Raw genomic sequence first — 13,480 nt, forward strand, 5'->3', positions numbered from 1 at the left:
AATTTCTTCTGTACAGCAAAGTGATTCAGTTATATATATACATATTCTTTTTCATATTCTTTTCCATTATGGTTTATCACAGGACATTGAACATAGTTCCCTGTGCTATACAGTAGGACCTTATTGTTTATCCATCCTATATATAATAGTTTGCATCTGCTAACCCCAAACTCCCAATCCTTCCCTCCCCCACCCAGCCCCTAGGTTCTTATTCAACTTAACAGTCACAGAGACCTCTGACTTTGGTGATTTAGAGCCATGTCTTCCAACAGATAATGACGTCTTTCCTTTTTATTTATTTTATTGAAGTATAGTTGATTTACAATGTTGTGTTATAACAGACAATGATGTCTTATGTGTGGTAGTGTGAAATCATAGAAAATATATTTACTGGTCTCTGTCCTTGGTTCCTGGCACAGAGCCCTTGAAACTTTTGAAATTTCCTAAGTGATAAAAGAGCACTAGAAGCTTCTTTTGTTCTAATATTTGGTCTTTGATCCCTCTGCCACAGAGCTCCAAAATCCTTTAGAATTTCCTGGGCGATAGGAATCTCTTTTGTTCTAATGAGACAAATCTTGGTGGGTTCCTAGATGGAAGCTGGTCACCAGAAAGACCAATCTATGATTAGAAGGTGGGAACTTTCCATACCTCCCTTACCTACTGCCCCCATTCTCCACAGAGAGGAGGGCTGAAAATGGAGTTAATGATCCATCCTGCCTATGTGATGAAGCCACCATAAAAATCCCAAAAGTATGGGGTCCTGAGAGCTTCTTGGCTGGTGAACACGTGGAGGTGCTGGGAGAGTGGCACACCCAGAGAGTATATGGAAGCGCCAAGCCCCTTTCCACATAGCTTGCTCTATGCATTCTTCCTTTTAGCTGTACCCGAGTTATATCCTTTTATAATAAACCAGCAATCTAGCAAGTAAACTATTTTCCTGAGTTCTGTGAACCACTCTAGCAAATTAATTGAACTAGAGGAGGGGGGTCATAGGAGCCTTCGATTTATACCTGGTCAGCCAGAAACACAGGTGACAACCTGGACTTGTAATTGGCCTCTGCAGTGGAGGAGGGGCAGTCTTGTAGGACTGAGCTCTTAACCTGTGGGATCCAATGCTATCTCCAGGTAGATAGCATCAAAATTGAGTTGAATTGTAGGACACCCAGCTGGTGTCAGAGGATAGTTTGGTGGGGAAAACACTATGTTAGAAGTGTCAGGGACTTCCCTGGTGGTGCAGTGGTTAAGAATCTACTTGCCAATGCAGGGGACACGGGTTTGAGCCCTGGTCTGGGAAGATCCCACATGCCGCGGAGCAACTAAGCCCGTGAGCCACAACTACTGAGCCCACGAGCCACAACTACTGAAGCCCGCACGCCTAGAGCTTGTGCTCCGCAACAAGAGAAGCCACGGCAATGAGAAGCCTGCGCACCAAAACCAAGAGTAGCCCCCCGCTCACCACAACTAGAGAAAACCCACGCGCAGCAACGAAGACCCAACACAGCCAAAAATAAATAAATAAAAATAAATAGGGCTTCCCTGGTGGCGCAGTGGTTGAGAGTCCGCCTGCCGATGCAGGGGACACGGGTTCGTGCCCCGGTCCGGGAAGATCCCACATGCCGCAGAGCGGCTGGGCCCTGTGAGCCACGGCCGCTGAGCCTGCGCGTCCGGAGCCTGTGCTCCGCAGCGGGAGAGGCCACAGCAGTGAGAGGCCCGAGTACCACAAAAACAAAAAACAAAAACAAAAATAAATAAATAAATAAATAAATTTCTAAAGAAGTGTCAGAAGTATTGTGTGTGAATAAAAGAGAAACACAGGAATGTGTTTTTCCAACTCAGACAGGAACACAACAAGAACACAATGAAGACACAGGACAATTCGGTGCTATTCAAAGGGCATATAGACAAAAGTTCTTGGGCAAATTTTTTATTATCAATAGTTTAAAGTTTCTAATGTTCTGTTGTTCAGATATAGCATGTGTACTTATTAGTTCTGGAATTTTACTTGGTGTTAGTGTTGAATTTGTTGAATTAATATGTGGTGACACTGTTGAACTTTTCTCCAACTCTATAATTTTGGAAAATGGCTAAGGTTAAAGAACCCCTCACCCCCACCCGCATGTAGGAAACAGCTTACTGCAAAGTGCTACCCTTCCCCATTTGACTTCAGTAAGACTCATGAGAATCCCCTTGTTTACCTAGGAACAAGGCAGATACAGACCCTTCAAATCGCCATTCTTTGTCTCATCAATATTTACTGAATTGTTTGTCCCCACTGATCAATAGGAACTAAAGAAAACCAAACTATGTAAGTCCAAAAAATGCCACTTCAGCATGTCGATTATTTTGAATTAAATGCACTTAAGAACAGCCAGTGAAAGAAAGACATTCTGACCATCCATTGTCTTCCTGAAAGCAGGATCTCCCATGTAAAATGTGCCCTCCTCGTACCAGGAGGAAGAAAGACATTCTTATCACCAGAGACAGGAAATTTGGGGCCAAGAAATCTGTACAAACAAACCTTGTTAAACAAATCCTTATCTTTCTGTTTTCTTCTTTACCACTTACTGCCCCTAGCCCAAACCCTTTGTTTTGTCAATTCTTCACAAATTGATTGTTTTTTGTCTAAAAGGTATAAAAGCTTCCTGCTGCCGTCACTTCTTTGGGTCTTCACTCCCTTGGGAAGGTTCCCACTTAGAGTGAGAATTTAATAAAATTTTTAAGTGTTTCTCCTGTTAATCTGTCTTATAGCAGTTTAATTCTTAGGCCAGAGATCCAAAGATGGTAAAGGAGAATTTTTCCTCCCCTGCAGAACAATGTTTGTTAATAGGATTTAGTCAAACTTTACTTAAGATTCTCTCCTCTCCCAAGTGCCCTGAATTTTGGATCACTTATGAGCACTGTAATTCAGAACAACCCTGCCATGACAACGGCCCAAGAGTAGGCAACTTCATGGTAAAACATTCCCTGATCAATTATAGGTAATGCAGAAACCTCATCCACTCTCACCTGTTTTTTGTTTTGTTTTGTTTTGGCCTTGCCACATGGCTTGCAGATCTTAGTTCCCTGACTAGGGATCGAGCGGGCGCCCCCTGCAGTGGAAGCGTGGAGTCTTAACCACTGGACGGCCAGGGAAGTCCCATTCTCACCTGTTTTTTGTTTTTTTTGTTTTTCTAGCCTTGTTTATCCTTCCTTATAAAGAAAAGCTCTTGTCTGTCTGGCTTTTGAGACTTTTGCGGATCATAAGGTTGGAGCATTCTCTCTAGTGCATCCTTTCAAACAAAACCTCTCCTTATCTAAGTTCAAATTTGTTTTCTTTTTGGCAGTGGTAACTATTTTAGTTGTTTCATCTGTGCTAGAAAATGTATATTCTCTATTTTTATAGTCATATTGAAACCAGGCACCTCAGACTGGGACTTGAATCCATGTGCTGGGACTCGAACCCAGCTAAAACCCAGTCTTCCAACTGAGATCACACAGAATTCAGTGAGAGACAAGAATTCAGTGAGAAAGAATTCAGTGAGAGACAAAGTGACAGTTAAGAAGTGGATTTATTTAGAGAGAAACACACTCCACAGAGTGTGGACCGTCTCAGAAGGTGAGAAAAGGCACCAGGGTATGGGGTGGTCAGTTTTTATAGTGGTGGGTAATTTCATAGGCTAATGAGTGGGAGGAGTATTCCAGCTATTTTAGGAAGAGGTGGGGATTTCCAGTAATTGGGCTACCACCCACTTTTTGATCCTTATGGTTGGTGTTGGAACTGTCATGGCGCCTGTGGGTGTGTCATTTAGCTTGCTGATGTGAATGTATACTGAGGTTCAAGGTCTAGTGGAAGTAGGCTTGTCCACCCTTTTGGACCCATTTGGTTCTAATCAGTTTATGTCATGTCCTCGGGCTATGTCATTCTTTCAAAGGTTGTTCCCTGCCTCCTTCCCTCCTGTTTCAATATAATAATAATATAATAATTAAACAAGGTTTAATATTATAATGATATAATAATCAACACATAATCATTAGGTCAAAATAGTTGCTTGTGGGAATTCCCTGGTGGTCCAGTGGTTAGGACTCCGTGCTTTCACTACATGAGTTCGTTCCCTGGTCAGGGATCCCACAAGCTGCTCAGCGTGGCCAAAAATAAAAACAAACAAACAACAACAACAAAAAATTAGTTCCTTATGTTTTTTCTTTCTTTCTTTCTTTCTTTTTTGGCTGTGCTGTGCAGCTTGCAGGATCTCAGTTCCCCAACTGGGGATTGAACCTGGGCCACTCAGTGAAAGCCTGGAATCCTAACCACTAGGCCACCAGGGAACTCCCTTCATACTTTTAAATCTTTAATAATTGGCATCTGTTTTTTGATATGGCAAGATGTTGGGGCCCAGGGTGGGCCACCCCAAAATGTGCCTCAATGGTGTATTGATTATTTTGAATTAAAGCTACTTAAGAAATGGCCAATGCAAGGGGGACACTTTGACCCTCCTTTTCTATCTCCTGAAACCAGGAAATAAATCTTTCATGTGAAAGGTTCATTCCACGCATCTGGAGGCAGAAGGACAACTCTTATGGCCAGAGATGGCAAATTCGGGCGAGATGCCTGTATAAAACTTATTACTTCTTTAATTTACTACCCGAAGCTCAAATTCTGTTTAGATTCTTCACTAATTGAGCACCCGAAGCCTAAGTTTCTTTGTCCTGCCAATTCCTTGCAAATCTTTTTTCTTTGTCTAAAAAGTATAAAAGCTGCCTGCTTTGTCCCCTTCTTAGGTCCCTGTGAAACCTCCATGTGCTCGAGTTAAAATTTATTTCTTTTTCTCCTGTTGTTACCTAACCAAACTTGGGTCTGCTCACCTGAGCACAGCTGCCAATCTACTGACCAATCTACTGACACCAGGTTGTGGTGAAGGAAAATGCGGCATTTATTGTAAAGGCACCAATACAAAGAGGATGGAATCCTCATGCTCAGAATCCTCGAACTTCCTGATGGTTTGGGGGGAGAAGTTTTATAGGCAGAATTTGGGGTGAGGGCTGCAGGGTGTGTGAATTTCTTCTGATTGGTTGGTGGTGAGATAACAGGGTGGTGCTCCAGGAATCCTGTGCTCAGCCTAAAGTTACCATCCTCCACCTGGCTGGGGGCCTTAGTTCCTGCAGAAGAACTCAAAGATATTATTATATATGTTCTTTGAGGAGGAACCAGGACCCTGCCCCAAGGCTGCACTACTGTTTCTTGACTGTTCCTCCCTGTTTCTGCATTCCCTCCCTTCCCTAATTAGCAACTGTTTGAATCTGCCCTTTGGAACTCAGGGAAGGTCAAGGAGGCTGATGACTATTGATGACTGTTTTCTACAAACAAGAACCAGGGACACAGAAAGGACTTGTACCCAGGAGGGGCCCATAGGGTCCTGCTCCACTTTAACTCCACATCAGTTCCCCAGACCACAGTGTTGCTTCAGCCTCACTGGCAGGACTCCAACATGCTCACAAAAATAGCTTTTGATTTAACCCGTTTTCAACTGTGAAGAGGAAGACATCTTAGGTTCCAACATATGTGGCCCGCACAACTGTAGCTTTTACCTTAAAACTGTGAGAGATAGTGTTACCAAACTCAAGTTCGTGTGCCCGATGCACAGGGAGGCCAAACTGAAACGTCAGCGTTTGGAGGAAAGTTTTACCGCAGTGTCAAGCAAGGAGAAAGGGTGGCTCATGTGCAAAAAAAAACAAAAAAACTTCCCAATGGTTTTCAGGGGTGAGGGCTGCAGGGTGTGTGACTTTCTTCTGATTGGTTGGTGGTGAGGTAACAGGGCGGAGTCCAGGAATCTTGCGCTTAGCCTGAAGCCACCTGAGTGGGGGCCTGAGTTCCTGCAGAAGAACTAAAAAATATTGTTATATATATATTCCTTCAGAAGGAACCAAGATCCTGCTTTAGTCTCTGCACCGTTATTTCTTGATTGCTCCTGCTTTTCTTCTGCATTCCCTTACTTCTCTGATTAGCAACTATGTGAATCTGCCTTTTGGTACTGAAGGAAGGTCTAGGAGGCTGAAGCCTATTTACTATAAACAAGAAGGGGGACAATAGAAAGGATCTGTACCCGGTAGGGTCCGACAGTGTCCTGCTCTGTTTCAACAGTAACTTAAAGTAAGCAGGAAGCAACAGGGCTGCACAGAAGAAACATACAAGCACTTCCAAATCCTGAAAACCCAGAGGCACTGAAAGCGAAACCCTGGCCCCGCCCCTGCTTTGGCCCCACCCCTGCTTTGGGCCCGCCTAAGCCCGGCCTCTTTTACGTCTCTACGTTCCCGCCCAGCCCAGGCCTCGCCTGCAAGCTGCCCCGCCTCTTCCCTTGGTGCTCTTGCGCAGTTTCCTGCAGACCCCGGAAGCGGTTACCGCGGAGCGAAGGTCGCCCTACGGGATCGTAAGTTTCATCTTTCTTGTTTAAACCTGCGCTTTGCGTTACCCCGTCCTCCATACCTGGGTCTGAGGGTGTATAGGGATCTTAAAATCCTGGCACTCCTCCTCCACCCAAAGTAAATGCAGACGTCGCCAGTGAGAGGTGGGAGGGGGAGGGGGTGGGAGTGGGGAGGTGCCGCTTCTCCTTGTTTTTGAAATGCGCGAGCTGCACGCCCCTCAGACTCGCCCTCTCGGCCCCTGGAGGGCAGCGCCAACTGCCCCGCTTCAGAAGAGGCCGCGTCCTCTTTATGATCCTGGGATTCTGGAGAGTCCGCCCCGTTTCCTAAACACACCCACTTCCCTTCACTTCGCACACTCCTCTGCCGGGTCTTTCCGCTCCCCAGGCCTCCTCTTGTTGGTCACCGCCTCTTCTCACCTTACGTTGGGGGAAGAGGCTAAGAAAGGGCCTGTCATGAGTCACCCAGAGTTTTTCTGTCCCGAATTCTACCCCACTGGATAAGGTGCTCTATTAATGTGGAATTAATAGGCGGGCATCTAATCCCATCTGTTGAATAAAAAAAAAACAAAAACAAAACACCACCTAGAAGTTGAGAATTATGTTTTATTTGGCAGACAGATCTGAGGACTTAAGCCCAGAAGACAGCCTCTCAGATGGCTCTGAGGGACCGCTCCCAAGAGGTAAGGGAGAAGCCAGGGTATATAGGAGTTTTGCAACAAAAACCAGGTAGTTAGAACATCAAGAGATTAGTTAATTTAAGAAAACCAGACATCTCCAGTTAATGAATTTAGTGCTTTTCTGTGTATGGGAAGATGCGAGTCTGCGCTCACTGAAATCATTCCTTTGGTACGCACGTTAGCTTTCTAGGGCTGGCATCCTGCTTTTCTCCACCCTGAATCCCCTTAGGGAGTACAGTCGGGGTGGCTGCAGTGGCTCTTGGCTTGATGGCTGCAGCGTCCTTTGTTTAATGGTATGGCAGGAGACATTCTTCATCCACACAGCCCATTGCTGGGTGAATGAGGCACAGGCCCACCGAGAGAATGAGGAAAATGAGAAGAATGAGGAAGAGCCATAAATAGATGGCAAAGTGAAGGATAGATGGATGAGCTTGCCAAGAGACAGAGTTACTGCCCAAAAAAATAGAACAGCCAATTATTTTACCAGCAGAATGGGTTTATTAAGGAATTGCAATACATGACAGGCAGACGGTAGCAAAACACCATAGGCAAGTCCAACAAGTCGAGGAGAGGAATGTTGCTTTATAGAGGAAAAAGAGGAAGTTAGGAGTGGTTGTTTTGAACAAAAGTCCCTTGAAGGGAAACAGAGAGTTTGGAGTTGGCAAGGCGTTTCCCATTGGCTGGGTTTGTTGCGCGGCAGGAGGAGAATAATTTTTTTTTTTTTTTGAGAATAATTCTTGTTTGAGATCTGTAATTGGTGTCTTCCTGTTGGCGTTTGTAATTGACTTGTAGTGCCTGAGGGCTTTCCCTTAAAGCCTCCAGATTGATGAGGTTTTCCTTATTCTGTTTCACAGAGTGAAAGAATAAGCTGAGAAAGTAGCAGGGGGAGAAAAGAAGATACAGATTATTTAGAGTGTGTGTGGAGGGTCCTCTAGGGAGATGAAGGGTAGCAAATAGGGAGAGGAGGCCCCTGATCAGCAAGAAGAGCGTGGATAATAAAGGGGGACGCGGGGCATCTTACCCAGAGTGGGGGGAAAAAGGATAAAAGAGTTGGGCAGACAGCAACTTTGAGCTGGTACAGAAAGAAGGGGCCACGGGAGACAAGAGGAGCAGAGCAAGCCGGGGGTGCCAGAGGGTGGGGACGTGTCGGGTGTAACAGGAAAAGAGCGAACATAACAGAGAGCAAAGATGGGGGAAAAGAAAGAGGCAGAAATACATGAAGATCTGAGACTATCCAGGGAGACTGGGCAGAAAGAGCAACAAGAGGGGAAACAAGTTGCCAGAATGGAGTAGAACCGGTGTGAGAGGAGGAATAAGACAGAGAAGGGGAGAAACGGCAGGACAGGGGAGGGGACCAAAATGAGCAGAAACCTAAGAGGGAAACACAGAACAGCCAACAGAAATCACGAGAGAGGGAAGCAGGGAGCTGTGAAGAGAGGGAGCCAGATGAGTGGTGAGTCCGCTGGATGTGGGTGATGACGTGGCGAGATATATTTATTTGTGACTTCTAATATAATGCATTGGTTGAAATATGCATGAAAATGACATTTGCAAAACTCCTTTCTAAAAGGCTCGTGCATTTTGTTATTATTTGTATCAGAAGATAACTTCCATTTGCAATTGACGGAGCAGTGATTTGACTCGGCATGGGGTAGAGGGTCAGGGAGATGAGAAGGAGGGCAAGAAATGACTGTCACTATGTGGTGCCCTTTGTTTTTGGCTGTACCTCGCAGCTTTCGGGATCTTAGTTCCCCGACCAGGGATCAAACCCATGTCCCCTGCAGTGAAAGCGCAGAGTCCTAACCACTGGGCTGCCAAGGAATTCCCTACATGGTGCCTTTTTATTTTATTTTTTAAAGCTTTAATTTAATTTATTTATTTTTGGCCGCACCACACAGCATGTGGGATATTATTTCCCCAACTGGGGATCGAACCCGTGCCCCCCACATTGGAAGTGTGGAGTCTTAACTATTAGAACACCAGGGAAGTCCCCATGGTGCCTTTTTAAAGGAACACTAAAAGTGCTGTTTTTCATAATGGATTTACTTTTTTCTTCCTAATTCCTTTACAGTTAATACATTGCTTTTTTTGAAGCTTGAAAGAAATCTTCATTTATTCAGTTTACACTTTTCTATAAATAATTTTTAACTTCTGACATAAGCTCTGGCGGCCTTCTATAGCAGCTTATGGCATTCTTTTCAAAGTATGACATATTTTCATTTAAAAAAATGTGATTACGTAATTCATTAGATTTTCTTTTTCTTCAATTTTTACACTATTTCCCTTTTATTTTTTTTTATTTATTTATTTTTTTGCGGTACGCGGGCCTCTCACTGTTGTGGCCTCTCCCATTGCGGAGCACAGGCTCCGGACGCACAGGCCCAGCGGCCACGGCTCACGGGCCCAGCCGCTCCACGGCATGTGGGATCTTCCCAGACCGGGGCACGAACCCGTGTCCCCTGCATCGGCAGGCGGACTCTCAACCACTGCGCCACCAGGGAAGCCCCACTATTTCCCTTTTAAATTGTGTCCAGTACAGACTGAGGCCTGCAGGCTCTCTGCTCTTTGTTAGAAACATTCTTTGGATTCTAGTAAATAAATTTAGTTTCTTCCAATGTATACTTTGGTAAGGGTGTCAATGATCTTTTGTCTTAACAGTCTAAACCTAGTTTAATCTGCTACTGTAAAATTCCATTTTTTAAATTTTTATGTGACCTATTAAAATAGTGAGCTGTGAGCTACCAAGTAGATGTTTCCCTCAAGTCCCTCTTGTCCACTCTCTGCAAATGTTGAAGGATGGTCGGGATTGACCTGGAACCTTCTTCCAACAGAGCCCAGCAGTTCATGATGGAGAAATTTGCTCAGAGCTTATTTCTGTAGGTGACCCTCTAGCAGTGCTGTCAGCAGCAGTTGCTATGTTCAGAATTATGTATTTTGTAAATGTTTTACTGTGATTTTTCTGGAAAAGAGTTCATTGCTTGAGATCAATGTGGTCAAACCTTGAAATAGAAGTTTCCTTTGCTCAGGCACGTGAAAGATGGTACTGGAATTTTTTTTTTTTAAGAGTTTTGGATATGGACCATTTTTAAAGTCTTTATTGAATTTGTTACAATATTGATTCTATTTTATGATTTGCTTTTTTGGCCGCGAGGCATGTGAGATCCCAACTCCCTGACTAGGGATCGAACCTGCACCCCCTGCGTTGGAAAGTGAAGTCTTAACCACTGGACCACCAGGGAAGTCCCGGAATTTTTTTTTAAAGGTCAAAGTGCTATGGCGGGGGGTGGGGGAAAGAAAGGTTTTTTTTGTTTCATTTATTTATTTTTGGCTGTGTTGGGTCTTCGTTTCTGAGCGAGGGCTTTCTCTAGTTGCGGCGAGCGGGGGCCACTCTTCATCGCGGTGCGCGGGCCTCTCACTGTTGCGGCCTCTCCCGTTGTGGAGCACAGGCTCCAGACGCGCAGGCTCAGCAGTTGTGGCTCACGGCCCAGTTGCTCCGCGGCGTGTGGAATCCTCCCAGACCAGGGCTCGAACCCGTGTCCCCTGCATCGGCAGGCGGATTCTCAACCACTGTGCCACCAGGGAAGCCAAGTCCCGGAATTTTTAAGGGAGATCGATAAGGCTCAACTCTGCCCACTCGCCCCTCCAGGCCACCTTTTGAGAATTCAGTTCCGTCTGGTTCTGCTCACTCAGCTCAGACCTTCTCAGGGTAACCTGATGAAATGACCCCCTCTCCGGGGCCCAGTGAGCCCACCTCAACGAGGAGATGATGGGCTAAAGCAGCAACTCTGAACCTGAGTGATACCAACCCCTGAAACGGTTAGTAAGATTCAGTGTGTGTCTGCATGTGCAGTTCTTGGATGGAGTGCCCAGTTGCCAGGAGAATTCTTTTCATGGGTCCTAATCCTCCAGAACGAGGGCGGAGCGGGGAAGGCTGGAAGCAGGGGCGTGGGCTCAGACAGCAAGCCCATCTGTAGCGGGCTTATCCCTGCCTTAGGGTTGTCAGGGCTAAGTCTGTGGGTAAATCGTGCCACTACCTGGCATTGAATCCTCCGGTAGCTCTCCTCATCCTCAGCACAAAATCCCGACTCCTCCCTGTGGCTGCTCAGCCCTGTGTCATCCTCAGGGCCCTGCCAGTGTCCCCAGCCTCATCCTGGGAGCTGACCCTGTTCTCATGGTTCACTCTGCCCCAGTCACATTTGCTGTTTCTCTGGTCCCAGACACCAAAACCTTTTCTGTCTTAAGTCCCTGCTCTCACCCTGAATCGTCCTGGCTCTGGCCCTTTCTCCTCATTTAGGTCTAGGCTTAGAGATGTGCTGCCACCCCTCCAGGCCATTCATGTAAGGTTCCCGTCACCAGTCAATATCTGTCACGTTAACGCTGGTTTTATTGTCTCCAGACCAGTCACTCATATCAGAGATGCTCTTCTCTGTTGATTATTTTCAGTCATTCCTTTCCTCTCCATTGGAGGGCACAGAGACTATCTTGCTTACAGAACGGCTGCCGCCTCTTACATTGGGGTTGGGCTTCCACGCTAGGGCTGTGGGTTGGGCTGAGTACTCCTCAGCATAGATCAAGAGGCAGGGATGGGGATGGGTGCCATTTTGCTTCTGGAAATTTCAACACCAGTTAATCTAAACCTCCTGTGGTTCCTTATTTTACTCAAAAAGGAGCAAATCCCTGAGTACCTGGTGTCCTCACCCAGTGTGCTGAGGTGTCCCCACGTTCGGCCTGCTGTGTCATTGTCTTACTTTAACCCCCAGGTCTTCCAGACTGTGCGTGTCACCAGGGACCAGTTACCGTCTTGGGCAGGAGCTTTGCCTTCCACCAGGTCACCTTCTCAGAGTCAGGGACCCTAATTTCCCTTCAACAAGGGTGGGGAGAAGGTCAGGAACCTAAGGGGGCATGGAAGAGGCACCCGCTTAAGAGGTAGGGACTCTTGTAAGTTGCTGTGAGTGGGAGAAGACAAGACAATGGTAGCCTCTTCAAAGAGATCTGGGGCTTCTCTCTCTCCCTGTGATGTCCTCACTGAACTCACTACAGCCAATTTTCAGCTGTGGATTTGTTTTTTTTTCTTTTTTTTTGGTCACACCCCTCGGCTTGTGGGATCTTAGTTCCCGACCGACCAGGCATCGAACCCGGGCCCTTGACAGTGAGAGCTCAGAGCCCTAACCACTGGACCACCAGGGAATTCTCTCAACTGTTTTTAAACCGGAAAGCGTGTTGTCCCTGGTTGTGGGCAGGTGTTCCCAACAGGGCTCACTTCTTGGCCTCCATACTGAAGGCCCAGTGTCCTTCTGTTTGCAGTTTGCATGCAGTACTGCACTGTCTGTGCCCAGAGGTCCCTGTGACTTTCAGTCCAGTTTGCTCGTGTGGAGGCAGAGTAGAAAAGGGGGGAAGCAGAGGGGAGCCCATAGGCATCTCCAGAAGGGCCGTGGAAGCTAGAGCGGGCCTCTAGATAAGCCCAATGAATAGTGTGTGCACCTGTCCCAAGTGTGTTTGCGGGATTAAAGGGGTGTGTGGAAGCGTTGGCAAGGGAGTCTGAGATCTGCGAAGAGCACGTGGAAATGGGTTAATGGGTAGTTACGGGGCTGCATTTTGGGGTGCCACTGTCTTAAGTCAGGTTCCCCGGGACACAGATGCCAAGACTGAGATTTGCATATGTGGGTTTAACGGGGAAACTCATGGGCACACTTGAGGAATGACGGAAGTGGAATTCAGCCGAGAGAAACGATACCCTACAACGTTAGAACCAAGGCCTGAGCTGAGCCCATAGGGAGCTGTGGGTGCAGGAGGATGGGTGCCTTGGTCCTGAGGGGCTGGATCTAGCGGGCGCCCCCCAGCACCCACTCCACACGGTGACTTCCGTGGGGTTTGCAGGAATCACTGCCCAACCCAGAGGATTTATAGGGAACGTCTCAGCATATTTGGGGGGTACCTTTGGTATCTGGGATTATTTTGAGTCGCAAGACTAAAAGGTTTCCCACGCATTTTGGAAGACTCACGTGAGAATTCGGAGTGTTTCTGAAAGATGCTGGCGTCTCAGTGGGGCATGTGCATCCCTGTAGACATCTTTTTCTTTGGTAGATATTGGTCGTGCCAGTGTTTGGGGTGGAGTCATCATGAATGAAAACATGATGTCTTGTTTCAGTAGGTCCTTGGGTGTCTCTCTATGTGTTATTCCGTTGTGAATTCATGAGTTATTGGGGCTTGTGGGATTTCATAGCAGGAGTGGGGTTTGTCACGGAGTATCTGGGGAGGCTGAGAGACCCCATGGGAGTTTGTAAGAGCGTCTGATTCCAGAAGGGGAACAGCTCAGCTGGCAGATGGTTTTCATTAGGGAGAACTTACTGGGAGTTGGTAGGCAAAACACTATATAAGAGAGCTTACAACGGGGCCATGATGTAG

Source organism: Lipotes vexillifer, unplaced genomic scaffold (assembly GCF_000442215.2).
Source record: "Lipotes vexillifer unplaced genomic scaffold, Lipotes_vexillifer_v1.1 scaffold1665, whole genome shotgun sequence".
Classification (NCBI taxonomy): domain Eukaryota; kingdom Metazoa; phylum Chordata; class Mammalia; order Artiodactyla; family Lipotidae; genus Lipotes; species Lipotes vexillifer.